The 26,158-nt window shown below is 42.2% G+C and overlaps 1 protein-coding gene across 2 annotated transcripts in view; it reads right to left on the bottom strand.

The window, feature by feature from the left end:
* The window catches only part of LOC122803352 (F-box/WD repeat-containing protein 7-like), a 1,891,371-nt gene that overhangs the window by 1,119,573 nt on the left and 745,640 nt on the right, over positions 1–26,158 (bottom strand). The gene's annotated exons all lie outside the window — the stretch shown is intronic.

The raw sequence follows: 26,158 nt of genomic DNA, 5'->3' as shown, positions 1-26,158 counted from the left end.
CTGCATAGCAAAACTATCCACTTCCATACCTGACCTCCCTCCAACCCCACCCCCTCCTGCCCCCATTCCCCCAATCAACCTCCTCCCCTTTCAGCCTAACACAGATCCCCACAAACACAATAAACAGACTTCTCCTCAAGCTAAAACCCTGTCGCAATGCACCAATCTACCACTTACCTTCCTCAATCTGCTGAAACCATAGCCTATCCCATATCTATTCTTATACATAGATCCATACAAGAATCCTACATCCCAACCACCTGGCGCCACATGTATATCATCCCACTCCACAAAGGCAGTAAAAACATAGACACAACCAATTTCAGACCCATAGCTATACTTTCTCCTCTTATCTAAAATACTAGAAAAAAACTATCCATGCACAACTCACGCCATACCTAACCCTAAACAAACTCCTCTCCCCTACTCAACATGGCTTTTGCCCCGGCCATAGTACCATGACTGCCCTCCTTTCCTTTCTTGAAGCCATCAACCTAGCACGCGAAAATGGCAAATATGTATCATCACTGTTTCTAGATCTCTCAAAGGCATTTGACACCATCCCCCACTCCTTACTCCTATCCCAGCTCTCATTCTTACATCTCTCTCCCTCCACCTTAGCCTGGGTCTCCAGCTACCTATCCAAATGCCAACAAGCTGTCCAATGGAAAGCATCGACCTCTCCTTTCTTACCAACACCCACTGGTGCTCCCCAAGGATCTGTACTAGGTCCTCTTCTCTTTAACATATTCACCAACAAATTCTACCACTCCATCTCCGAAGCCTCAGTTATTCAGTACGCAGATGACTCCATCATCTGCTCAGCCTCCTGCCCCTCTGAACTGCTACTAAAAACCCAACTAGCCTTCTCCAAAACAGAATCCTGGATGCAAGCCAATCACCTAGCCCTAAACGCTAACAAAACAAAACAAATGATTTTTACTCCTACCAGAAACTCCAATTTCGACAGAAACTTATTCATTATTATAAGGCAGAACAACACCCCCCTACAAATCTTTCCCGTACCAAGCTGCTAGGGATCATCATTGATGAAAACCTAAAATTTGACTCCCACATATACTCCTCAATTAAAAAAACCCATCAAAAATTCAGTCTGCTCTACAGACAAAACCGTTCCTCAGCCCCTCCACCCGAAAAACTCTTGGATCTACCTTCCTTCTCCCCTCTCTCATATATGGCACTCCCCTGTTCACCAATCTCCAACTTGGCCTGCGTTCCAAACTCGAATCCTGCTACCACAAAATTTGCAAATTTACAACCAATACAAAAAACTCATCTCATCACTACCACTCCCTATACACCCTCAAATGGCTAGAACTCCCCAACTACCTGAAATATCTACAACTTAAAACTGCCCGCAAGCTCATCTTCAAACCAACAGACTGTCCCTCTCTCGCCACATCCCGAATACCCTACATACCCAGCCACTCTCTCAGATTAGAGAGCCAAAACCTTCAAGTGCACAAACCCTCACATCCTCCTGGGCAGCTACTACTATCCTGCACCATAGCTAAACTGTGGAACTCGCTTCCCTCTCCACTACGTAACAAGTCTAACCACAACAAATTCAAATCCCACCTGCTCTCTCATTTGTCCTCCAAATGGGAATGCCCTTCTCATGCTCCAACCTAATCACCCCCCCAATTGTTAAACCCTATACCCTCTTTATAAGGATATCTGATTTCACTATCCTACTGTACAATGTACAATTTCTATTCTCTCTTATTCACTGATATACTCGTGTTACACATAAGCTTCTTGCTTTAAATACTTTTTAAAATTGAATTTTCAAAGTCAATAATTAACCTCTGTACCATCTATGCTAGGAATGTTCAAATGTTCCAAATTGAATTTTCAAAAGATAATTTCCTCTAATATGTACTATCTTTGCTAGGAATGTTTAAATGTTTCAAACTGATTTTTCAAAAGATAATTTCCTATCTAATATGTAACCCCTGTATTTTCTTTTTGCAATGAATGTTATGCATGAAAGCCTCTGGCTTCTTAAAATATGTAAAATTGAATATTTTCAAAGATATGTAACCTCTCTTGCTATGAATGTAACTGCCTGTGGAGCTTTTCTCTCCGGGCCGCCACTGAAAATGGGTTGTTCTGACCCAGTGGACTCTCCCGGTCAACAAATGCAAATAAATAACTGACTGTTTGTCTAGCTCTTTTAAAGCACTGACTTTTTCATTGCTATATGCATATCCTGGAAGCTCTGTTTCTTTTTGTGCTGCTTGTTTTGCCAACATGTCAGCTAATGCATTTAACTTGAAAGACTTACTTGTCGGTTTTTGATAGGCTTTTACCTTTAAAATGCTATATTGTCCCTGGTGGTTTGACATTGTTATTACTTTATGTACGTCTTTTAATACTTTAGTATGCCACAATGGTTTGCCTGCATGGTCTACAAATCCTCGTCTTACCCAGGTATCCATATGTAATCTTAAAGAATTTACTACATAAGCACTGTCTGAAAAAATGTTAACCGGATTGTGATACTTGAGTACATATAGTATTACCTCCAATTTAGCTCTCTGAGGTGACATATACCCTGGTAACTTGATTAACTCGGGAGAACCCAGCTTTGGAATCTCAGAGACTATGGCAAATCCTGTCCAATATTTACCCTTGTCCATAAACCGTGTTCCTTCCACAAAGACGGATGACTTAAAATGGTCAAAATCAGATGCCAGAAACTGTACGTCAGGTGACATTATTTTTCCTAAGCAGTTGTGCTGTTTTCATTTATACCCCATGTGTTTGGCAAATAACATTTGTCCTGTCTCTATAGTGACAGTTTTCATTCTGAAAAGTGACACCCATTTTGCAAATAGTGCTGGACTAATACCATCTGTGATTTTATTCATTTCAAAGTTGTCTACTAAAGCTTTTATTGCTTGATGTGGGGTATCTGCTATAATGCTGGAAAATACAGTCAGTTTGCTTAATGCCCCAGTAAATGGTTAACAGTTGCTGAATACATGGATGATAGCTCATTTCCACTGGTGTAATTTTTCTGCTGCAGAAGGCGACTGGTCGTAATGTTTTTCCATTTTACTGTTGCCACCAGCTGGCCATTCCTGTAACAGTACAACAGATAATGTCTTTTTTTTCCTGCTGTCGCTTGTAATACAAATGGTAACTTTGGTGTGGGTGCTATTAACTCTGTAGCTTGTGCTAACTTTACCTTCATTTGTGAAAATGCTTTGTCTTCATGAGGTCCCCACTCTAAAAGAGTGGAGTTATTTTGTTCCTGTAACATTTTCTATAGAGGAGCTGCCATTGCTGCATAATCCTCTATAAATTCCCTATTACATTTCATGATTTTCATGATTTTGTATAAATCTGCTATTGTTAATGGATGTTTCATTTGTAGAATGCCTTGCATTCGTATTGGGCAAGGAGACATTCCTGATGATTTAATATGCTACCTAGAAATTTTACTTCCTGTGTCATGAACTGAATTTTTTCACTTTTTACCTTAAACCCTGCCTGTTGCAGAGTATGGAATTTTTTTTTTTTAAAACACCATACGTGCTCCTCCACTGTTTCAGACTGAATTAATGTATCATCAATGTAATTCAGTACTGAATCATCTTTTTCCAAATGTTGCAGAATGGACCCTACCATCTGATGAAAAATAACTGGACTATTTTGAAATCCCTGAGGTAACCTTGTGATGACATATTGTTGATTTTTAAATGTTGTTGTGTCTTTCGGCTTATCCCAGTTAGGGGTCGCCACAGAGGAACTCTTGTCTGCTAATGTTTGGTAGTGGATTTTTACGTGCAGAGTTACCAGCCCTGATGCACAACCTTCAACGAAGGCACACCCATTCACTCATGCCTCCACACAGAAGACGCTCTAGCTGAGAATCGAACGGGACAACGTCTTGCTGTGAGGCGACAACACTACCGCAGCACCACTACCACAGGACAGTGTTGATTTTTAAATGTAAAGGTAAATTGTGGCCTGTCTCTCTGAGTGGTACAGCGAAAAAGCAGTTTGCTAAATCTATTACTGTAAACCATTTACTTTGTGGTTTAATACGTGCAGCCAGTTCTGGAACTCCTGGGATTAGATGTACTCTAGGAGTTGTGTACTGATTAACTTTTCATAAATCAATGACAAGACAGTAACTACCATCTTTCTTCTTAACTGGCCAGACTGGCGAGATTGTGGGACTGTTGCCTTTTTGTATAATCCCTTCCTTTTTCCATTCTGCAATACATTTTTCCATATTTTTCGCTGCCTCCCTAGGAACGGGATACTGTTTTTGAAATGGCAGTATGTAGTCCTGATCACTACCCACCTCTACTGGCATTTCTAATTTGAGAGAATCATTAGGTCCCTTGGACCACAGGTTTGGGAACTGTTGTTGTAAATGTTGCCACATAGTCTCACTGTCTGTATTTACATGTCCTGTAGGCTTTGTCAGGTTTTTCAGTTAGAAAGATTGCACAGCAAACTGCACTCACCTCTTCTTCTCCTTTTTCACTGTCTCCCATCCACAAATATTGTTAGGCAAATTAATTATTATGCCCAAAGGTCCTAAAATGTTCATACCAATAATGGAAGTTGAATAGGATGGATGCAACAAAAATGCACCCTTCCATGACTGCCCTTCTTGGTGAAACTTTATGTATACATCTTGGCTACTTACTGCACAGAATCATGTACCATTAAATGCCAAAATGCAAACCTTTTTCATGAGACTTGCAGGTAAATGTCTATTTGTGATAGATACTGCCGCTTCTGTATCCAATAAGACATTTTGCTATAATGATCCCTCTACCCAGATATTGATCAGTGGTCGTCCATCTTGATCCTTTTTAATGGTAGTCAGGAAAGATACCAGAGTAGGAGGGCACACCCCTATTGTAAGGGAATCCACTCATCTTCACCTTTATTGTCAAATGCAACATGGCACACTGCATGTTTTTGTTTGTCATCTTCCTCTCTGTCTGAGTGATCCACATATTTAGATTTTTCAATTTCTTTCTGTAACTGTTGTCTAGCTAGCTCTTCTGCCTGCTCTTCCAAATATTTTGGATTTACAGGCAAATCTGCCTGAAAATCTAAGGGATTTACATCCTCTTTCCCTGTGTATTGATGAACCTTATAACTATCTTATCAGTATTGTACGGTCTCTGTACACCGATTTGTTTATCTGAATTGTCTAATTTATAAGCATTCTGATTTAACTAGATGACAGTTTTAAAACATTTGGGAATAAAAATCCAAAAGCATCTAAGCAAGGCATCTGTCCAAACATCAATTCATGCTGTGTATGCTACTGATTCTTCAAATGTAAGCATGTTGTGAAAAAAAAAGTTATGTCTTACCATAACGTTCCATCTGAGTTGTTGATCTTCTTCCAGTCATCATTGATGGGTTCTGTTCTGAGCCCTTGGAACCGAGTCGGCCTTATACCAAGCTTGCGTGCACCAAAAACTCTCGAGCTAAGCTGCTACCCACAATGCCCTTCACTCAGTTACCTCAGATTGAGTTTGCATGCAATATACAGAAGATCCAGATAGTCAGAGTCCATCTCTGCGCAGAAACCCTGAAACACCACAAGACCCAGAAGATCCGCCAGGAGCCTTTGGTGGGGGTCGGTGGGAGGGTGTGATGACTGGAAGGAGAAATAACTCAGATGGAACGTTATGGTAAGACATAACTTTTTTATCTGAAGATGTTAATCTTCTTCCTATTCATCACTGATGGGACAGAATCCCAAGTTACTTGGAGAACCTGGGTGGCCCTTATGGAAGAACATTCCTGAGAACCATTGAACCAAAGGCCGCTCTTTCCCTGGAGATCAGATCCAATTTGTAATGCTTGATAAAGGTATGGGGTTTAGCCCAAATAGCAGCTGCACAGATGTCATCCATGGAGGCCCTAGAGTGAAAGGCAACCGATGCTGCAACAGCTCTAGTTGAGTGAGCTTTGATTTGACCAGCCTTAGATTTATTCATAAGCGAATACGAAAAGCTAATGCAATCTCTGAGCCATTTTGACAAGGTAACTTTGGATACTGTACCCCACATTCTAGGGCCCGCAAAGGAGAAGAAAAGTTGGTCCGACTTGCGAAAGGCCTTAGTTCTGTCCAGGTAGAAACATAATTATCTATGAACATCCAATGAATGTAGGCAGTATTCTCCCTTGTTTGAATAATTTGGAAAGAATACAGGGAGCTCAATGGATTGATTAATAGAAAAGTCGGAAACCACCTTGGGAAGAAAGGATGGGTTAGTACGAAGTGATACTCTGTCCTTATGGAAGATCGGATAAGGGCTCTTGATACATAAGGCTTGCAACTCAGATATTAGTCTGGCTGAAGGGACTGCCACTAGAAATAAGGATTTCCATGGCAGGAATTTTAGATCACATGTAGCCGCAGGCTCAAAAGGGGGTAGAAAGAGAGACTGGAGAACCTGGGAGAGATTCCATGCCTCCACAGGCTGTCTGATGGGAGGTCTGCTGTGGAATATTCCCTTGAGGAAGGTCTTGCAAAGTTGGGTGGAAATAAGCGGAATTCCATATGACCCATTACGGAAGTTGGAAACAGCTGCTTAATGGACTCAAATGGTGGAAGCTGATGCACCACTGTCGAACAGCTCAGCAAGATAATGAAGAATACTAGCTACAGGAGCGGAGAAAAGATCTAGCTTCTGATTATGTGACCAAATAGAGAATCCTTTCCATTTGTCCCGGTAAAGTTTTCTGGTGGATGGTTTATGTGAGGCCAGGATAATATCATGGACTGATGAAGAAAGGGTTTCCTGCCTAGCAACTAATGGAAGTGGTGAAACCAAGCCATCAGCTTGAGAGTGGACAGATTCGGGGGAGTCAGTCCTTGTGGGTGAGATATGAGGTCCTGATGAGTGTCTAGGATCCAAGAAGGCTGTAACAGATGAGGTCGGAGGAAGGGAAACCACACTTGATGAGGGCAGAACGGGGCAATGAGGATCACTTTGCTTCTCAACCGAATAGCTTTCTTTAGAAAAAGAGGAATAAGGGGAATTGGAGGATAAGCATAACGGAGACCCGCGGGCCAATAGTGAATCAAAGCATCTCTCGGTGACTCCCCATGAGGGGTAAAGAGGGCAAAGTAGCTGTTGCATTTTGTGCTTGAGGGGGAGGCGAAAAGATCACAGCATGGCTGGCCCCAACGGCTGAAGATTTCTGCCGTCACACTCCGATTGAGAGACCACTCGTGAGGACGTAGGATGCATCTGCTTAGTCTGTCCACAATCATGTTGGAGCTCCCCGAGATATGCGTTGCGATCAGAAAGTGGTTGGAAGCTATCGCCCACTGCCAGATTCTCATGGCTTCGTGGCATAGGGGGTAGGATTTGGTCCCTCTCTGTTTATGTACCAGACAACGGACATGTCCGAATGGATAGCAATCATTTCGGAAGGGGGAGTGGGTGGAAAGCTTGCAATGCCAATAGCACCACTCTTAACTCCAGGACACTGATATGCAAGTTGACCTCTATACTGGACCACGTGCCCTGGACTGACTTTCCCTAGAAGTGGCCCCCCCCCACCCTATCAGGGAAGCGTCCGTGGTCACTGTGGCACTGGGTTGGTGATCCTGGAAGGGGCGACACCAAACATTTTCATTTGTACTCATCCACCAGAAGAGATCTTGTTTGCAGGTGTTGGTGATGAGGATCTGTGAGCTCAGGGAGTGAAGACTGGATATCCACTGGAACTGAAGAAGCCATTGTAGCAGTCTCATCTGTAATCTGGCTAGGGGAACAACTGGGATGGCTGCAGCCATAGTTGCCAAAGCCTGGAGAACTTCCCTTGCAGACACCTTTCTTTGACAAAGTATCACTTGAACTTGTGCCCTTAGTCTATGAAGCCTGTGAAGAGGAAGAGAGACCAGACTTGACTGAGTGTTGAATATTGCCCCTATGAATTCCAACTGTTGCGAGGGATGAAGGTTGGATTTTTCCCAGTGGATGGTGATGCTCAGTGACTCCGCTAGTACTAGAGTGCAGCGGAGGGCCCTGACCAGAAGGTGCTTGGTGAGGGCGAAGAGGAGCCAATCGTCTAGCTAAGAAAACACCTGGAATCCCTGAAGTCTCAGATGTGCTGTGACCACTACTAGGCATTTCGTTAACACTCTGGGGGCCGAGAGACCGAATGACAAGGCTCTGAATTGGTAATGACTGGCTCCGAGCCGGAAGCGAAGGAGACTTCTGGAGCGCTTGTCCATCTTGATGAGGTAATACGCATCCCGGAGGTCTAACGAGCACATCCACACACCCTCCCGCAGAAAGGGAAGGATGGACTGAATCGTGACCATGCAGAACTTGGTCTGAACTACTGATTTGTTTAGCTGGCTGAGATCCAAAATGGGCCTCCAGTCCCCGTTCTTCTTTGGCAAAAAAAAAAAAGAATCTTGAGTAGAACCCTGATCTGCACTGGTCTGGGGGGACCTGTTGGATGACTCATTTTTGACATAGCTTTCGTATCTCGGAAGCTGCCACCTCCCTTTGACTGGGTGGAACATTGGGAAGGTATTTCAGAGGTCTTGGATAAGATATTAGGGGAATGTGATGGCCTCTGGTAGTGATTCTCTGCAACCACTGATCATTTGTAATAGAGAGCCAGGCAGCTTCGTGCAGAGAGAAACACACCCCACCCCGACTGCTTCCAGAGGAAAGCAATCGGGTAGCACTTCAGAAGCGCTGATACGGTCTTCCCGAGAAGGAATCTCTGGAGTCCTGATTCGGGAGACCCCCTCTGCCCCGAAAGGGGCGTCTTCCATTATTGGAACCCCCTCTGCCTCTGGGGGTGAGCTCACCACATGCGTCACAGAAAGGACCTTGAGATTTCTCGTGCCACATCTTCTCATTCCTCTGGTCCCTGAAAAAGGAACGCTGAGATTTGGAAAAGCATAGGCAACCAGCAGACAAGGTCTTCCCGTTCTGCTCGCACCTGGCTAATGTATCCTTGACCTTAGCACCGAACAGAGCTGATGGTTCAATAGGGGCATTTAAAAAGGAAGACTTGAAGGAGCCCGCGAGGTCACAAATGCGCATCCAGGCGTGGCATCTCATGACTACACCTGCACCCGCAGCTCTAGCCGCTCCTTCGGTTGCATGGAACAGCAACCTAATGGATGAATTGAATATTGACTCTAGGGTGGCAAGTTGGGAAGTAACTTTACCACATGTCCCGTCTGAAACTTGACCCACGAGGGTTCCAGAGAGTTCGGTGATGAGATCTCTCTGGAGCCTCGTAAAATTGCCAAAAAGTTCAGAGATCTGACTGCAAAGGTCGCTGATGCAAAAACTCGCTTCCCTAACCTGTCCACCGCCTGGGACTCTCTATTGGGGTGGGTGACCAGCAAGACTTTCCTCTGCAAGGTCCTTTTTCGTGGCTGCTGCCACCACCATAGCGTCTACTGGCAAAACTCTAGATTAGTGGAGGGGAGAGTATTTTATCTGATCTCCTGGGGATGGCCTCAACGGTGTCAGGGTTCTTCCACGCCCGCTGCACGATGAGCTTGACCATCTCACCCAAGAAGTAAAGGGCCGACAGCGGAAGGCCTACAGGAATACGGATTTCTCTGAGGAAGGATTGGTGGTCTTCCAGTCTCCCCTCTGTTTCAAGATTTCCAGGATGTCTCCAAATGAGACATCGTCAGGGGGCGACTGTGGAGATCCTTCCCTATCATTGTAGTCCGTATCTTCCGTGAGGGACTCCTCTGGGGAGTCCATGTGTTTCCTCTTACACACTCGCTTCCGAGGGGGTTCTTCAGTGGGAGCATCCAAAGAGGACTCAGAAAGGGAAATACCCTGAGCAGGGGTTTCCTGGGCCTTGTGCTCTCGGAGTCCTAGGGGGGTGGCCTTTTACAGCTGCGGCTCAGAGGGAACTGGTGGGATGACCGACATAGGAGGATTGCTGGAAGCAAGCACCCTCGCCATCACCCGGAAAGCAGGCCCGCCTGAAGAGGAATAGGAGCCCGGAACCGAAGAAGACAATTTCGGAACCGGGGTCACACCCCGCTCACCACAGTCTGCCCCAGGGAAGGAGCCTCAAGCAAACTTGTGGCTGGAGTCACCCTCGGACCTGAAGACAGAATTGGCAACACAGCCAGAACCGTGGCCAGAACAGAGGGTTCCACCCCCCAAGCATGAGATTGAGGAAGAGTGGGTTCCAATGGAACTAACACCAAAAGGGGTCTCGGAGCCTCAGACACTGTTGTCTGCGCCGAGGAAAGCGGTCCTCTCACAGACGTTGGGCATATGAACCCCAGAACCGAGGGATCCAAGGGAGGAGAGTATGTAGGGGTCACCGATGTAATAAACCCAAAGCCCGGAGTGGGATGGGGTTTAGGAAAATTTATAATTCCCCTGATGGTCAGCAGCTGATCAAAATGGCGCACCACATCCAATTCTGAAAGGCTCCTGGTGGACTTTATCGATGCCCCTGAGGGGGAATCAGGCCGGTCTAAAAAGGGACTGAAGGCTTGTCCAGCAAAAGGATCTGCAGCAGAGAGTACTGGGCTCATGGTGTATCACAGAATGGCACAGACGATTCCAATTTGGAAACCGGCAACAAAGGAATGATCAGAGCAGAGAACGGACTCGGAGCAGAGGTCACAGCTGGGGTGGAGGTCAATAACGGCTCCAAAGTTGTTGTCGGAACAGACGTCGGGACGGAGATGGGGGACGTTGGTGCCGAGATGGAGGAAGACAAACTGGTCGGAACTGAGGTTGTAGTTGGCGCTGTAGTCATCGAAGCTAGGGCAGGTGCCGATGAGGCGACCTCGGTATGAATCACTGTAGCCAAACTCGGAGCCGAGGTGGTCAGAACCGAGGAGGCAGTACAGTGCTCTGTGGACCTCTTATGGGCCTTGTGCTTATGGCTTTTGCCCCCATCACCGGCCAGTGAAGAGGGGGTCTGAGCGAGGACGTTTCTTGGGGATGAGACCTCTAGCCTCCGAAAAAGGCGAAGGAAGCAGGCCCTTAAGAATCAATTTATTTTGTCACTCACTCAGCGTCCGCTGACTGAAGCTGGCACAAATATCACATGGAGGTTTCGCCGATAAATGCGGAACCCCCAAACAATACACACACTCATGAAGGTCACTATTCGGGAGTTTACCACTGCAAGAAGAGCAGTGTTTAAATCCCGTAGTCCCTTTCATCTCAGACATAATATGAAACACTCACACACACAAAAATAGAAGAAAGTGAAGAAAAGAAGGAAAGAGGGAAATACCAACAATGGTATTGGGGAATACCCAAGGGTAGAAGGGCCAATATCAACAATGGTACGAAAGGAAATACCTGTGGGTAGAGCTGAGTGTAGTAAAGATACAAGAAATTAACAAACTAACAGGAAAAAAATCCACAAAAACTTTTAAAATTTAGAAAAATGTAACACTTAGCTGGAGAGCTCGGTGAAACGCTGCTACATGGCTGCGTGGCAAACGAGATCTGAGGTAACTGAGTGAAAGGCATTGTGGGTAGCAGCTTAGCTCGACAGTTTTTGGTGCACACAAGCTTGGTATAAGGCTGACTCGGTTCCGAGGGCTCGGAACCGAACCCATCAATGATGGATAGGAAGAAGATTAACAACTTCAGATTATGCCTTTTCTTATCATTCCACTGTGGCATGCTTTGTAGCAACCTTGACTGTATGTACAAATTTGCTGGAGTTCCCTGCTCTATGACCTGCACTGGCTTTGTCTTTTGCAGCTCTTCTTTTAATTCTTCTATTCAAGCATTAGTTTGTATTAGTTTATTCTGAACTTCTGGCCAGTAGCCAGATCTTGTTCATTTTGTAGCTGTTGCTTAAGATCTGGAATTTCTTTCTGTAATTCTTTTGCAGACTTTCTGATATTCATTTCACTAACCAGATTTTCCTTGTCTTGTAACTGCTGCTTAAAAGTTTCAATTTCTTCCTGTAATTCTTCCCAAGCTTTTTTTTTTTTTTTTTTTTTTTTTTTTTAACAACAAACATCTTTATTAAATTTTCACATATGACATAGGCAATCTTACATTTATATAAATGAAAAATAAACATGACACCATTTTACTTGAAAACAATACATCAAAGACACAATTGAAACAACTGTAGTTGCAAACATTATACATCACTTATAATCTACTCAGTCATTGTCAGTTAAGCATATGGCTCATTCAAATCCTGCCTCTTAAACCTCGTTCCTGCTGTGCATATACTGTTCTCACAATTCCCATTTTTTTCCTATGTAGTTTGCTCCATCCCTTTTCTAAAGATCCCAGTTCCAGTTGTTTTGCCTGTTACTATATTCACTACTTCTAGTAAAGTTGGTCTAGACTTTAATTTAGACTGCATGTTACATCTTACAGCTTTTTATAGTACAAGGTTTGCTTTTCAATACAGATACAGATGATGATTCTCCATTTAATTCGGAACTGTGTTCCTACAAATAGCCAGCTGCCAAAATTTAGTTTTACAGTCTCTTTATACAGTTTTTGTCACACCATCTGGATCCATCTGTTTAAAGTCAATACTCTGGTATTTGCTTGATGTCATGCAGTCTGCTAAGTTGATTTTTGTTCTGTTTCAAGGTAAATTATGTGACAACTTTCAAGCCTTAGGGAGTTGTTCCTGTCTCCAGTCCTCCTTGCACCCATCCTAGTAATCAGTTCAGGAATTAGGAAGTCAAGGATCTGCAGTTTTCCTTGCAGCTGTGCTAGTCACTGAACAGTTACAGTCACACAGTATGGATCCCAAGCATGCTGCATTTTTCTAGTTTTCTACTTATTTTCAGAAAAGAAAAATGTAACCCTTTAATATACTCTAACAATGGGGAGATTCCTCAAGAATGGAGACGTGTTTGTTAAACCTGTCTTTATAAGAAAGGGGAGTAGGACAAACCCAGAGTCATACCGACCCATGGACAAATAATGGAGTATGTAATATTGGATAAGTTATTGTCAGAATTGGAAAGGGTGGGTCTTGAAACCATAAATCATAAATAGATCTAGTTCCACCTCTAACATGATGTTCGATAACAATATAACAGCTATGAATGAAAGATTGTGTAGTGATATAACTTATATAGATTTAAATTTAGTATTTGACAGGGTCATACACAAAACACTGATCAATAAATTAGAATAACTAGGTATTTATTTTTATTTTTTTATCTTTATTTTGACATTTGTTAACCAGGATAAATCTGACTGGGTGGGGCCCATTTTCAGAAGAGGCCTGGTTAGAAAAGCTCCAGACAGAAAAATTAAACAGGTAGTTCAAGATAGGGATTTATAGTTAAAAACAGTAAAATTATAACATATCATGATGAATAAAATGCAAAAATAGCAGGGAGAATTTAAGCAATATGTTTTGAGGATATAGAACAACATAAGAACAAAATTCCTGTGACAGATGAAATTTCTACTGACTGGTTAAGTAGATATTTAGGTGAAAGAATAAGGCAACTAAAAAAAATAAAATAGACTAATTAGTGAAAGGAAATGGAAGGTAGCACAGGACAGAGAAGTGGTAGAAGATAACTCTTTATAAGATGGATAACTGCATGGTTTACAAATAGGACATGGCAAATATCATATAGCAATTGGACATGTGAAACTTTTGATTACAATCGGGGTGTCCTACAGGGCTCTGTCTTAGGCCCATACCTGTTTAGATTGTATCTTTCACATCCATCCTTTTCATCTGAGGTGCTCTGCAGTCTGCATGCAGATGACTAGAAATTGATTAAACTAATGATAGATAGGGCATGTCTGCAAAATAACTAAATTGACCATTTGGACACAGGAGAATAACATGCTGGGAAATGCATCAAAAACTAAGCATATGAGATTTGGGAGATGTAAACTGAAATGTGAATATTTAATATAGCAGACAGTGATTCAAACTGTGGAATAATTTAAGGAACTGTGTATACGGATAGATCCTGCTTTGAGTTTTTGTAATCATATCAACCAATGGTTAAAGACAGTTACAGAACTGCAGGAAAAAAATATATTATATAAAAGATTATTATCAAGACAAGAATAATAGAACTGATGAAGTCTTTGTTTGTTAATTACATTAGACCCAAACCTAAGTATGCCATAACAATATGGAAACCTTATAAAAAGACAAGCATGACTAAACTGGAAAGATCACAGCAGAAATATACTAAGGACATTCATGGATGTGAAAATTTAAGTTATTATGAAGACTGAACTATCTGAAATTGCACAGTGTCTCATATAGACATTTAAGAAACCACCTTATTCAGGTACACACAGCAATTAGAGAAAACTACCTTTGGAAATGTTTGAGGTTATCAAAAAGTAGTACAAAATCATCAACAAACCTATGTAGAAGGTTCTATAGAAATGACTCCTTGAGAGAGCAGCTGACATATGGAATAGACTACCAAATTGCATTAAACCAAGCACTACATAATTTTAAGAACAGCCTAGACACATCACTTATTATAGGAACAACTGTTTTGGTATATTGGCAGGCTAGAAGGGGATTAATGCCCGTGCTTTAAATATTTGTATGTATTTATGGTTTGTGTGTGTGTGTGTGTGTGTGTGTGTGTGTGTGTGTGTGTGTGTGAGAGAGAGAGAGACCAGACATAAGGTTTCAGGCAACAAGAAATTCCTCTATAAGTGCCTGTTTATTGAGATAGTTAAGAAATATGAAAACATCTGCTTAATTCTATAATTAGTAATATATAAATAAGACTGAATATCTCCAAACATGTTCAACTTACAGTGCAAATTAAAGACAGTTTTCTTCAAGAACATCAACAGTTTCATCTGATGTCTTGCAACAGTTTGTAAGTCACTTCTTTTAATATTAAGTACATATGAAAATATTGTTTATTTTCATAATTACTGACAAACAGCTAGCAATAGCTCAAGTATAATGTGATATAAATGGATTACTGATACTTCCTGTGGTGGGTCTTGGTGCTGCTGACTTGGTTTTTGTGTTTCAGTAGTTTGTTGGCTTCCTTTCCCTGGTTTACCTGTGATATAAATGGACACTGACAATGAATTTTCTTGTCTCCCACCATGGCATTTCACACCACACCCTTCAACATGTAATGCTCTCAAATCAGAAAATATGAACATAAATATGAATAAGTGACAAATTAATTAATTTCTCTGCTGCATAACATCCTAGATTAACAATCTTAGTGTAATTTTGCTAATAACTCTTTGCACTGTCTAATACTGCCTATTATTAGTTGATAAGTCACCTGGTTAAAGAAGGCAGGCACAAAAAAAGGTCTGAATGCCATAAGGAGCTATGGGTGTGAACTGGAAGTATATAAAATGACATTACAGGCTTGACTGAGTTAAGTTAACAGGCTGTAATCTTGGGTTGTTGAGGTGGAGGATGGGGAGCAAAAGTACAGAGCTAATAACATGTAGAGCTGATATGATTTCTCTTACTTTTGCACAGGTGAATGAATTAAGACCTTTGGGTTAATCTAATAAGAAATTTTAAGTGGAAACAATTAAATAAGAGAACACTACTTATAATGAAAAGTTTTCCTTTAGCAAAAAGATGTTTTAACTTGTCTTTAGGCACCTTCAGCTGAGGGCTACCTTTCTTTTCTCTTACATTTCCATGGAGACAAGCTGATTATAGGGCAATAAAAGAAAGTCAAAGCAATGTTTTTTCAAGTCTAAAAGTTAATGTTTTATGAAAGCATGCAAGTTGTTTTTTTACATATGAAAGGGGAATACAGATAAAAAAGAACAGATACCAGTTAGACTAAGTAAAAATACAGACAGTAACATCCGTCTTAACATGGATAACCACAACTTTAGGTTAATTAAGGCCTGTGTTTGCAGTTGTCTGTTTAAGACAATTGTTCCTATTAAGAGGGTTAAACTTCATATTTGAAAATGTAGATAGTTTTGTGTGCTTGTATTAAGTTAACAGATTCTGGGGGTGCGCTAGGGTTTTTGTTTGAGGGTTTTCATTACAACATGCCATACTTTCCAATGGTGATAAGAAAAAACTGTGTGGGGGATCAGCCTGCTAGGTATTAGTGGGTGCGTGTGTCACAGAGGTTGGAATTAGACATTTAAAGTGACTGCCATGCATAACGGATGGGAATAGTGACTTGCTGGCATAATGGTGACAAGTTCCATGTTGTCTTGGGGTGTGAATGATCTCACAGATGTAGACAAAGGGGAAATAATATTTAATTATATTAGCAAATGCAAAGTTTGGGTAGCAATGCTGCAAGAGACAGATTTTCAGGGAAGTGAGCATGTGAATTTAACAGAGAGGGGATTTCAGGATGGATGCTCAGCAGAATATTGGGGACAAAGGAAAGGAGGAGTACTTACATTGGTTGGTGGAAGTACTCCAGTGGTGATAGAAGAGGAGAAAGCAGATACTGATGGCAGATTTGTGGTGGTGAGGGGCTGCTGTCAGGGAATGAGGATTGTGCTGGCATGTATTGGCACTGAAAGTGGAACTGCTGTTGTGGGAGCTTAAGACAGTTTTGAGAGAGGTGGACAGCTTTCGGTGGGGAATGCTACTTGTAGATAGGGACTGGAATTTGATTTGCATGGTGGGGGATGTGTCTGGGGGGGCTATAGGGGAAGATATAGTGAGGAAGGGCAGATTTCTGAGGAGATTTGTGAAGGGGTTGGGTATGGAGGGCATGGGTTCAGCGGTGAGAACTCAATGAAAATTTGCATGTTGTTCTCCAATGTGCAGTGGTTGGCTTCCACTGGAAGCAGATTGTACTTTGCAGAAACATGCATTTGATTGAAAACTTTGGCACATGTCCAGTGGCTGCTTCATATCATGTGCCAATGATTACTAGGCTAGGAATGCAGGGTGATGGGGTGGAGATGCAATGCTATTGCTTTATCACCTGCCTGTTGGAAGTGGGAGGGAAGGGTTTGGGGAATGTGCAGTGGAAGCTGTTCAGGAGTGGTTAGGGAAGATGGAAAGTACTTTGGAAGTTGTAACTAGTGAGTGGGATGGAATGAGGGTGGAGTTTACAAATAGGGTATAAGTGAAAGAAAAACAGGTATGGTTGAAAAGTGAAGGAAGTTGTTTGGAGGGGCTGACAAAGGTTAATGTGTTGCAGAGTGAGGGATCTCACAGGGTGGAAGGAGGCATGGTTGTGGGGTGCTGGGAGAAAATGTGGGAATGCCTGGATGGTATGCGTGTTTGAAAGGATTGTTTTTTGATGGCAGCTACAGAGCATGAAAGGTTTTGGCACAACTTGGGCAGTGAAAAGTGATGGGGAATGGGAAGCCTGTGACAGCAGGGATAACGGGAATCCTGTGGAGGTACTGGAGACATTTTGTGAAAGTTTTGCATGGAGCAGGGGGGTGGGGAGGTCAGGCGGAGCACAGCTGGAAATACTTATGAAGGACTTGTGTATGCCATTGTTGGAGGTAGATAAGGCTCAGCAACTGGCAGTTGGGATGAAAAGAGAGGAGATGAAGGTGGTGACACAAGGCCAATCTCTGGAAGGGTCACCAGGAGTAGAAGACATTCCAATGGAAGTTTGGAAGTTGGGAAGGGAAAAAATTATACAGATCTGGAACGATTTAACAGTATTTCAAAAGGAGGGGAAGCACCAACATCCTGAAAAAATGGTGATGGTGGGTGTAATACCTAAACATGGTAAAGACCCATCAGATCCAGCTTATTCCAGGCCCATTTCAGTTTTAAAATATGACTACAAAGTGTTTATGTCTATAATTGGTAAAAGAACGGCAAAGGTGTTGCTAAAATTGACATAGTTTAATATTTTTTTTGGAGGGGAAGCAAACATTTGATAACATAAATAGAACAATGATGGTCCACAGGGAAGCTGAATGTAGGAGAATATAAGTGTTGTCATTGGGTCTTGATGTGAGAATCCATTCGACAGAGTGGGCTGGGATTTTGTGATTTGGGCAATTCCTGATACAATACTAAGGTTAAACAAGAGGGGTCAGAAGCAAAAATCTAAGTGGGAGGACTCCTCTTTGTAAGTTGCTTCCGTACAGAGGAACCAGGCAGGGGTGTCCTCTTTCCACTTTGCTATTTGCATTATATTTAGAACCACTGGCAAAGAAAATAAGGGACTCAGAAATTCATGGGTATAATTGGTATGGTATTCAAGAAAAGTTGGCTTTATTTGCAGATGATATTATTTTGTACCTGACAGAACCAAAAAAGGACATCTCAGTGTTGTGGAACATTCTGAAACAGTTCTGGATTTTTTCAGGGTATAAAATTAATGAAGATAAAAATAAGGCTATAGCTGTAAACTATGTCCTCATACATGAATTGGTTCAATAATACCCATATTTATGGGAACATGATAAAATGAAGTATTTAGGAGTATGGGTTAAAAAGAATGTTGTTATGCCAGCTAAGGATATGTGGAAAGAGACTAAGCAAGAGATAACACAAAAATTTAAAACCTGGAAGCTCTTGCCTATAGATATGAATAGCAAGATACAAGCAGTAAAAATTGTTTTAATCCCTTTAGTTTTACACACAGATCAGGCATATTTTTATCAACCAGAGGAGAATTTCTAGATAGTAATTAATAAAGAGTTGAAGGATTTTATCTTGGACAAGAGTCAAGTGGGATAAGTTGATCCTTCCAATAGAACAAGGAGGTTTAACAGATATTTTAGAGCTACACAGTTAAGGCTCTTGTACATAACACAATCAGAAAGCTGCAATTCAAAGTGGAAAGGGATGATGACGAAGAAGCAAGGGGAAGTTCAAGAAATAAGGAAATATTGGAATTTTGGATGCAGAGCCTTAAGGAAAATAACAGTCATACTAAATATTAGAATACTGAATACTGGAAGACAGTTCCAATAGTAGTAGGAGGAATGGGTTTTATAAAAAAAGAGTCTACAATCATATTTAGATACATTACAGATACATGTAACTCCATATGAATTGCAAGAGTCATTACTGGGCACATTGCAGGTGTTGCGAAGAGCACTTCAGAGATTGAAACAATACTAATTTTATAAACTTTAATCATGCTTTGACTAAGGAATGGGATCCATTCCCATCATGGTATTAGAAACCCAAAGAGAAATTAAAAGCAAGAAACAATATTATATTCCGATTCCGATTGGAGAGATGATAAAATGAGAAAGCAAAGGAGAGTAATATAGCTGGAACTGAATTCATCCTCAAGTCTTAATGAGTACCTTCATGAGGCAGACCCTGTTTTTACAAAATCTCCCCAAGGCAACACTTCTATATAGACTGTATTTTATACAGTATATATCATAGACAGATGTAGGCTAAAAAATCCTAGTAGGTGCACTGGTGCCAGGACTGTAAAAATGACAGTGTAGAATCCAAAAGACATGGAAACATTCCTACAATGGGGCTAGGCCAGGTTCATGGGGAGGATATTAGTCCATAAAAATCATAAAAACTGACAGGCCAGAAAAGAGCAATAAAGGTGATAGAGTGGATTATTGACGATATGAAAAAAATTATGTATTTTTACTATTATGCAAGAAACCCAGAATTTCCAGACAGAAGACATACAAATAAGACTAAGAGAGAAATTAGAAGAAAGAAAAATACTTGCACAAGAAAAACTGTCAAAAGCTTCAAAAGCAAATTTGTGTTAATTAATGCAACAGATTCATGCTGAACATTATACAGCTGAAGAAATCTTGGGCCATTTGGAAAAAAAAAGTGACTGAGGAAGTGCGAAAATATAAAGAACAAAATCTAGAGACTTTTGAAAGGCATGTAAAAAGAAAAATGAACTTGGGAAAGAAAGAGAGATCTGATATAAGGAAATACTTATCCAAAGAATGCTAAACTAATTAATAGAAAAAAAAGCAGCTCCAAAGATATTCGAACAGAAATACAGGCAAATGCACCCAGGTATGGAAAATTTGACAATACAAAAATAAGATCACAAAGGGGAAGATAGAACAGAAGATTAGTAAAGCAGAAGTTAAAAAAACAGAAGCTGAAGTTATAGAATACCTGTTAAGCGAAGGCTGTAATTTTTGAAAATCTAACACAGGTTATGTCACAGCATGATGGAACAATGAGCCCAAGTAAAGAGAAAAGTACAGTTGTGTACCTACCATAAATGTAGATGTTCAAGTGTATTTACTGTTGCAGTCATTACACTTGGGTTATCCTGCTGGCAGGCTACCCGCAGTCAGCCTGAATTCCAAAGTCCTGGTCCGGCGTCGGTCGCTGTCGCCTCTTCCCTGATGTCAGTGCGCCAGGGGTATAAAAGATGCAGCCGACGCCATATTCTTCAGTTTTTCTTGCCCCAGATGTCAGGTGCCCCCAAAAGGGTAGGCTAAAAATTTTGCAAATAAAAAAGCATGCACAAACATAAACATTAGCTTCCTCTACAAGCAAATACACCACATAGGTTGTATAGAAAAGAGAAGTACAGATAAGTCCCAGCAATGAATGGGGGATGGAGGGAGGGTAACCTGGACTGCAACAGTGAATACACTCGAACATCTACATTTATGGTAGGTACACAACTGTACTATGTTCATCGTGTTTCACTGTTGCAGTCATTACACTTGGGTAGAATCCCAAAGCTGAGGTTGGGCGGCTGGGTCTAAATAGGATTAGGAGTGGCTATGAAGCCCTGCAGGACTGCAGTGGCAAAGCCTGCTCTGGATTTAGAGTACAGAGGTAAGTGATAGTACTTGGTAAAAGTGTGCACTGAACTCCAAGTTGCAGCCCCCAAAATTTTCTTGGTTGGTACTCCTCTGAGAAAGGCTGCTGATGTGGCTGCTGCCCTGGTAAAATGTGGCCTAATATTCTTAGGCACTGATTTGCCATGCTGTGCATAGCAGAAACGAATATAGTGTCCTATCCATTTTGAAATAGTCTGCTTTGAAATAGCCTTTCCTTGTGATCCTGCAGCGTATGCCACAGAAAGTTGCTCAGTTTTTCTGAAAGCTTTTGTTTTGTCCAAGTAGAAGTGTAGCTGCCTGTGTATGTCCAAAGAGTGCAGAAGTCTCTCCCCTTTATTCTGGGGATTTGGATAAAAGGTTGGTAAATTAATGGCTTGGTTAAGAGCCACACTGGATACTACCTTTGGCATAAATGTTGGGTTTGTCCTTAGAGAAACCCTGTCCGGATGAAAAATGATGAAAGGTTCCACTGCCATTAATGCCTGTAACTCTGAGACTCTTCTTGCTGAGGTTATTGCTAGTAGCAGAGCAGTTTTCCATGATAAGAATTTTATCTCAGCTGTATTGGCTGGCTCAAAAGGAGGCAGTGTGAGCTTTTCCAAGACAAAGTTGAGGTCCCATGTTGGCATAGGTGCTCTCCTTGGGGGTCTTATGTTTTTTGCCCCTCTGAGATACTGCTTTAGTAGTGGATGAGAGAAAACAGGAGGTTCCGTATTGTAATGAGCTGAAATGGCAGAGGCATGGATCTTAATTGATGAGAAGGATAGGCCTTTGTCCAGCATCTCAGTCAGGTATTGTAAAATCTGAGGAATATTAGGGACAAGCGGTTCAAGTCCTCGTGCCTGGTTCCAAGCACAGAATCTCTTCCATTTTTCTGCATAAGATTTCCTGGTGCTGGGCCTCCTGGCTTCCAAAATGACATCCATAACTGCTTTAGAGAGAGGTGAGTTCTGAGTGGCTATATTATTCGCCAAGCAGCGAGATTTAAGGTTCTGAGTTGGCTGTGCAGGATCTGATTGTTTTGTGTCAGCAGATGAGGAATTTGAGGTAAAGTCCAGGCTGGTCCTTGAGACAAGCTCTTTAGGATTGGATACCAGTGCTGGCGTGGCCAGTCTGGGGCAATCAGAATAATTTTTGGCTTCTCTTATCTGACTTTTAAGAGTACCTTGGGGATTAGAGGCAGTGGTGGATAGGCATAAACTGTTAGGCTTTTCCAGCTGAATGGCAGAGCATCCACCTTCCATGCTTGTGAGTGATAAGTCCTTGTGCACAATCTCTGTAGTTGGCAGTTGTGAGGGGAGGCAAATAGATCTATGTCTGGGCATCCCCATTTCTTTGTTATCATGCTGAAGACTTGTGGATCTAGTTTCCACTCGTGAGGGTCCATGATGTTTCTGCTTAGGTTGTCTGCCAGAGTATTTTTCTCTCCTGGCAGGAATTGTGCTTGCAGATGTACTTGGTAGGCCAGTGCTGTGTTCCACAAAATCATGGCTTGCCTGCAGAGGAGGTAGGAATGTGTGCCCCCTTGCTTGTTTACGTACCACATTACTGTAGTATTGTCCGTCTTTAGTAGTAGTTGTCCTGGATGTAGCAGATCCTTGAAGGATGATAGGGCATTCTGTACTACTAGCATCTCTTTTTGATTGATATGAAGATGCATTTGGTCTGTGGGCCATGTGCCCTGTATGCATTTTCCCGCCATGTGTGCTCCCCAGGCATAATCCGATGCATCTGTTGTTAGTGTCTGCCTGGCTGTAGGTAGAGTGAAAGGCTGCCCCTTGTTGTGGTGACAGGCCAGTGCCCACCATCGAAACTCCTGTTGCAGGCAGGGAATGAGAGTAATTATTGTTTCCAGGCTGTGGCAATGTTGAGTCCAAACACTTTTTAGATACCATTGTAGTTTCCTCATATGCAGTCTTGCATATGGAATTAGAAGAATGCAGGATGCCATAAAGCCCAAAGCCTGCACAATTTTTCTTGCAGGTAGCTGGGTCTTTGTTGACATCATTTGAAAATAATGAGTCAGTTGCTTTTGTTTGTCTGGCGTGAGATAAGCCATCTGGGCAGTGGTATTTAAGCTTGCACCCAGGAATATTACCTCTTGAGAGGGCACTAGTTTTGATTTCTTTTCGTTTACTGTGTACCCTAGGCAAATTAGCAATCTTTTTACAAACGCCAGGTGCTTTAGTAGAATGCCCTTGCTGTCTGCTTGAATAAGGCAGTTGTCCAAGTAGGGATATATCTGAATTCCTCTTTGTCTGCAAAATGCAATTACTGATGCCAGGCATTTTGTGAAGACCCTGGGTGCAGTAGATAAGCCAAAGGGCAGTGCAGAGAATTGACAATGTATTGAGCCAGCTATGAATCTGAGGTATCTTCTGCAAGACTGTCTGATTGGGACATGCAGGTATGCCTCTTGGAGGTCCAAATTAACTAGCCAAGCCTTCTTGCCCAGCATGGGTAGAAGTTGGTGTAGTGTCAACATTTTGAATTTTGGAATGTCCAGGAAAGTATTTAAAGTAGACAGGTCCAGTATTGGTCTCCAAGCTTTGTCCTTTCTGGGTACCAAGAAAAGTCTTGAGTAAAATCCTTGTCCTTGCTCTTGTTGTGGAACTTTCTGAATAGCTCTCATGTCCATGAGAGCAGACATTTGTCTTTGTGCCTCTGCCCATTGACTGTGTGGCAGGTCTGGCATACCCTTTGGCCTTGGAAGGGTGTGAAAGTGGAACCTGTAACCCTGGGAAAGAATATTTAGTACCCATTTGTCTTGGGTAATTTTGTGCCAATTTTGTGAGAAAAGTGCAAGTTTTCCCCCTAAGGGTGCCTGCAAGAGGTAAGTGCTTAGCATTGGTAGAGGGAAGTCACTGGGACCGTTTTCTATAGGGTTGAGATTTATCCTCTCCGCCTTTGGGGGCAGAAGCACCCCATTGCTTAGGTCTGTATGTGCCTTGTGGCTGAGATCTGCCCCTTGGGCGTCTGTATCTGCCTCTTTGTGGTCTGTCTGACACTGGAAAGGACCAATTTTTTGAAGGCCAGTTCCTGCTAAATCTGGGTGGCTGAACATGTAAGAAATCCTTTACTGTCTGCATTGATTTTACTTTATCCTCCATTTTCTTTAACACCTCTTCTGCCTTAACACCAAACAAAGTATCATGCTGTAATGGAGCATCCAACAATTTTGCTTTTACATGATCAGGTAAACTTCGTTCCTTTAACCAAGCATGCCATCGAATGACAGAACCTGTAACTGCGGCTCTGCAAGAAGCCTCTAATGAATCAAAACCACATTGCAAAGTATGCTTTCCCACTTGTTCAGCTGCATGCAACAAATCCTGCATTTCCTTATTTTCAGTACATTTTGAGCTTGTAAGCATTTTCTGTTTGAGCAAAGACATCAGATATTGTTGGTATTTAAGCATGTGAAACTGACAGTTTAAAGCCCTTACAGCTAAAGTAGCAGATGTGTAGGCTTTTTTCCCCATCTGTCCAGTGCTCTTGAATCCCTATCAGAGGGAACAGGATTTTTTGCAGTGGAAGCCTTGACCCCTTTGGGACCTTGTGAAATTGTTTCTGGGTCAGCAGCAGGGTTTTTATAAAGAAATGTATGTGAATCTGGGACCCTGTAGTACCTATCTGGCTTAACTGGTACAGGGGGTAAAGAATCAGGAGAGAAACTGGATTCAGAAAAAACATCACCAACAATATCTAGTACAGGGGGAATAGCAAGGGGCCTGTGCTGAGGCAATAATAGAAAATCTCTGAGCCTTTTCTTGGATTCTGAATAATCTTGGCTCTCCCAATGGAAATGCTCCCTCATGGTGTGCAGGGTTTCCCCAAAAGAATAATCCTCAGAAGGGGAGGCTGAAGGGATAGATTCTTCAGCATCAGAATCCTCATAGGGAGGAAGAGAATATCCCTGTTCTGAAGAGGAATCAGAGGAAATAGAAACCTGGTCAGAGGAATCATAGTCAGTATCTTGCCTAGGCCTCTTATCAGGAGGGGGATGGGAACCCCTGATCAGAGTAATTAGGTCCTCGGACATTTTAAGCATCTGTTTCTTTGGCATGGATGACTGTCCAAGTGAATGCTGAACTTGTTTCTTTGTCTTTATAGGTGTTTTAGACTTTGTCTTGGCTGCTGAAGTAGTCCTGATAGTAAGCTGTGAAGGTCTGAAAACACCTTCAGAAGCCGATGCCTGCTCAGCGGCTCCGGACCCATCTGAGGGATTAATTTCCGAAGGGCCAATACCTTGAGTATCCAGAGGCCTAGCGGTCTCCACGTGGGAGTCAGAGGCGGCCTGTGGCTCTGAGGTAGCGGGAGTCAGGGGCTGCAAAAGCGCCTCACTGAGCACCGGCAAACCGGCGACTGGCCTAGAAGAGGCTTCGTCGTCGGTTTTGGACCTCGGATGCCTGTCCTTGTCTTTATCCTTACATTTTTTATGAATTCCGGTCATTGGCTGTTCCGACGGCATTATGTAGTTAAACCTTCTGCCAAAATAATGAAAAGCAAAGTCGTACCGATGCTTAATAGTGCATTGGTTAAATCTAGCACAAAACTGACAACTAGCAACGTCGTGGTCAGGGTCTAGGCAAGGAATACAGTAAGAGTGGAAATCCTTATGAGGTATTTGCTTCCCACAAGAAATACAATTGTTAACTTTTTCTGATATCGGTCTGGAGCAAGAAAAAAGTTTCCCCAATGGGGTACTTAGCTTTATTGAAGACTTCAGATCTGAAATTCGTTTTTGAAAATCTCAGGAGTCGGCCGACCGGAACTTGTGAACTGCTTTTGTTTCGGGCACTGCGCGGCAAGAAAGACTGAAGAAAATGGCGTTGGCTGCATCTTTTATACCCCTGGCGCACTGACGCCAGGGAAGAGGCAACAGCAACCGACGCCGGAACAGGACTTTGGAATTCAGGCCGACTGCGGGTAGCCTGCCAGCAGGATAACCCAAGTGTAATGACTGCAACAGTGAAACACGATGAACATCCACTTATATGTACACACCTAACAGATGCCAACCTGGTTAACAACAGAAAAATGATATTTCTCCTTAAGCGTGAACCTGCAATATATCTTAAAAGCTATAGAACAATAACTTGCCTTCCAACGATGTATAAACTCTGCACTGGAACTGATGCTGACAGAGTTTAAAGTTATTTAGAAGAAAACTCAATAATGGCAACAGAACAAAAGAGTAACAAAAGAAACTCGTAAGAAACAAGGGATCATTTGTTGTTAAATAAAGTCATAATGAAGATTTTAAAAAGGGGAAGAATCTAATTATTGCATGGACAGACTACAAAAAAAGCAATTGACAAAATCCCACATTCATGGATAAAGAGTGTTCACAAATGTATAAGATACACCGTACATTGATCAATTACATTACAGTGAGCATGAAACAGTGGCAAACCACTTTGCAGCTAAGCCATGACAAAGGACAACAAATT

Source organism: Protopterus annectens, chromosome 5.part1 (genome assembly GCF_019279795.1).
Source record: "Protopterus annectens isolate FY-2018-M chromosome 5.part1, PAN1.0, whole genome shotgun sequence".
NCBI lineage: Eukaryota > Metazoa > Chordata > Ceratodontiformes > Protopteridae > Protopterus > Protopterus annectens.
Note: the sequence above shows the minus strand (reverse complement) of the source record. Positions and strands in the feature narration are given on the sequence as shown.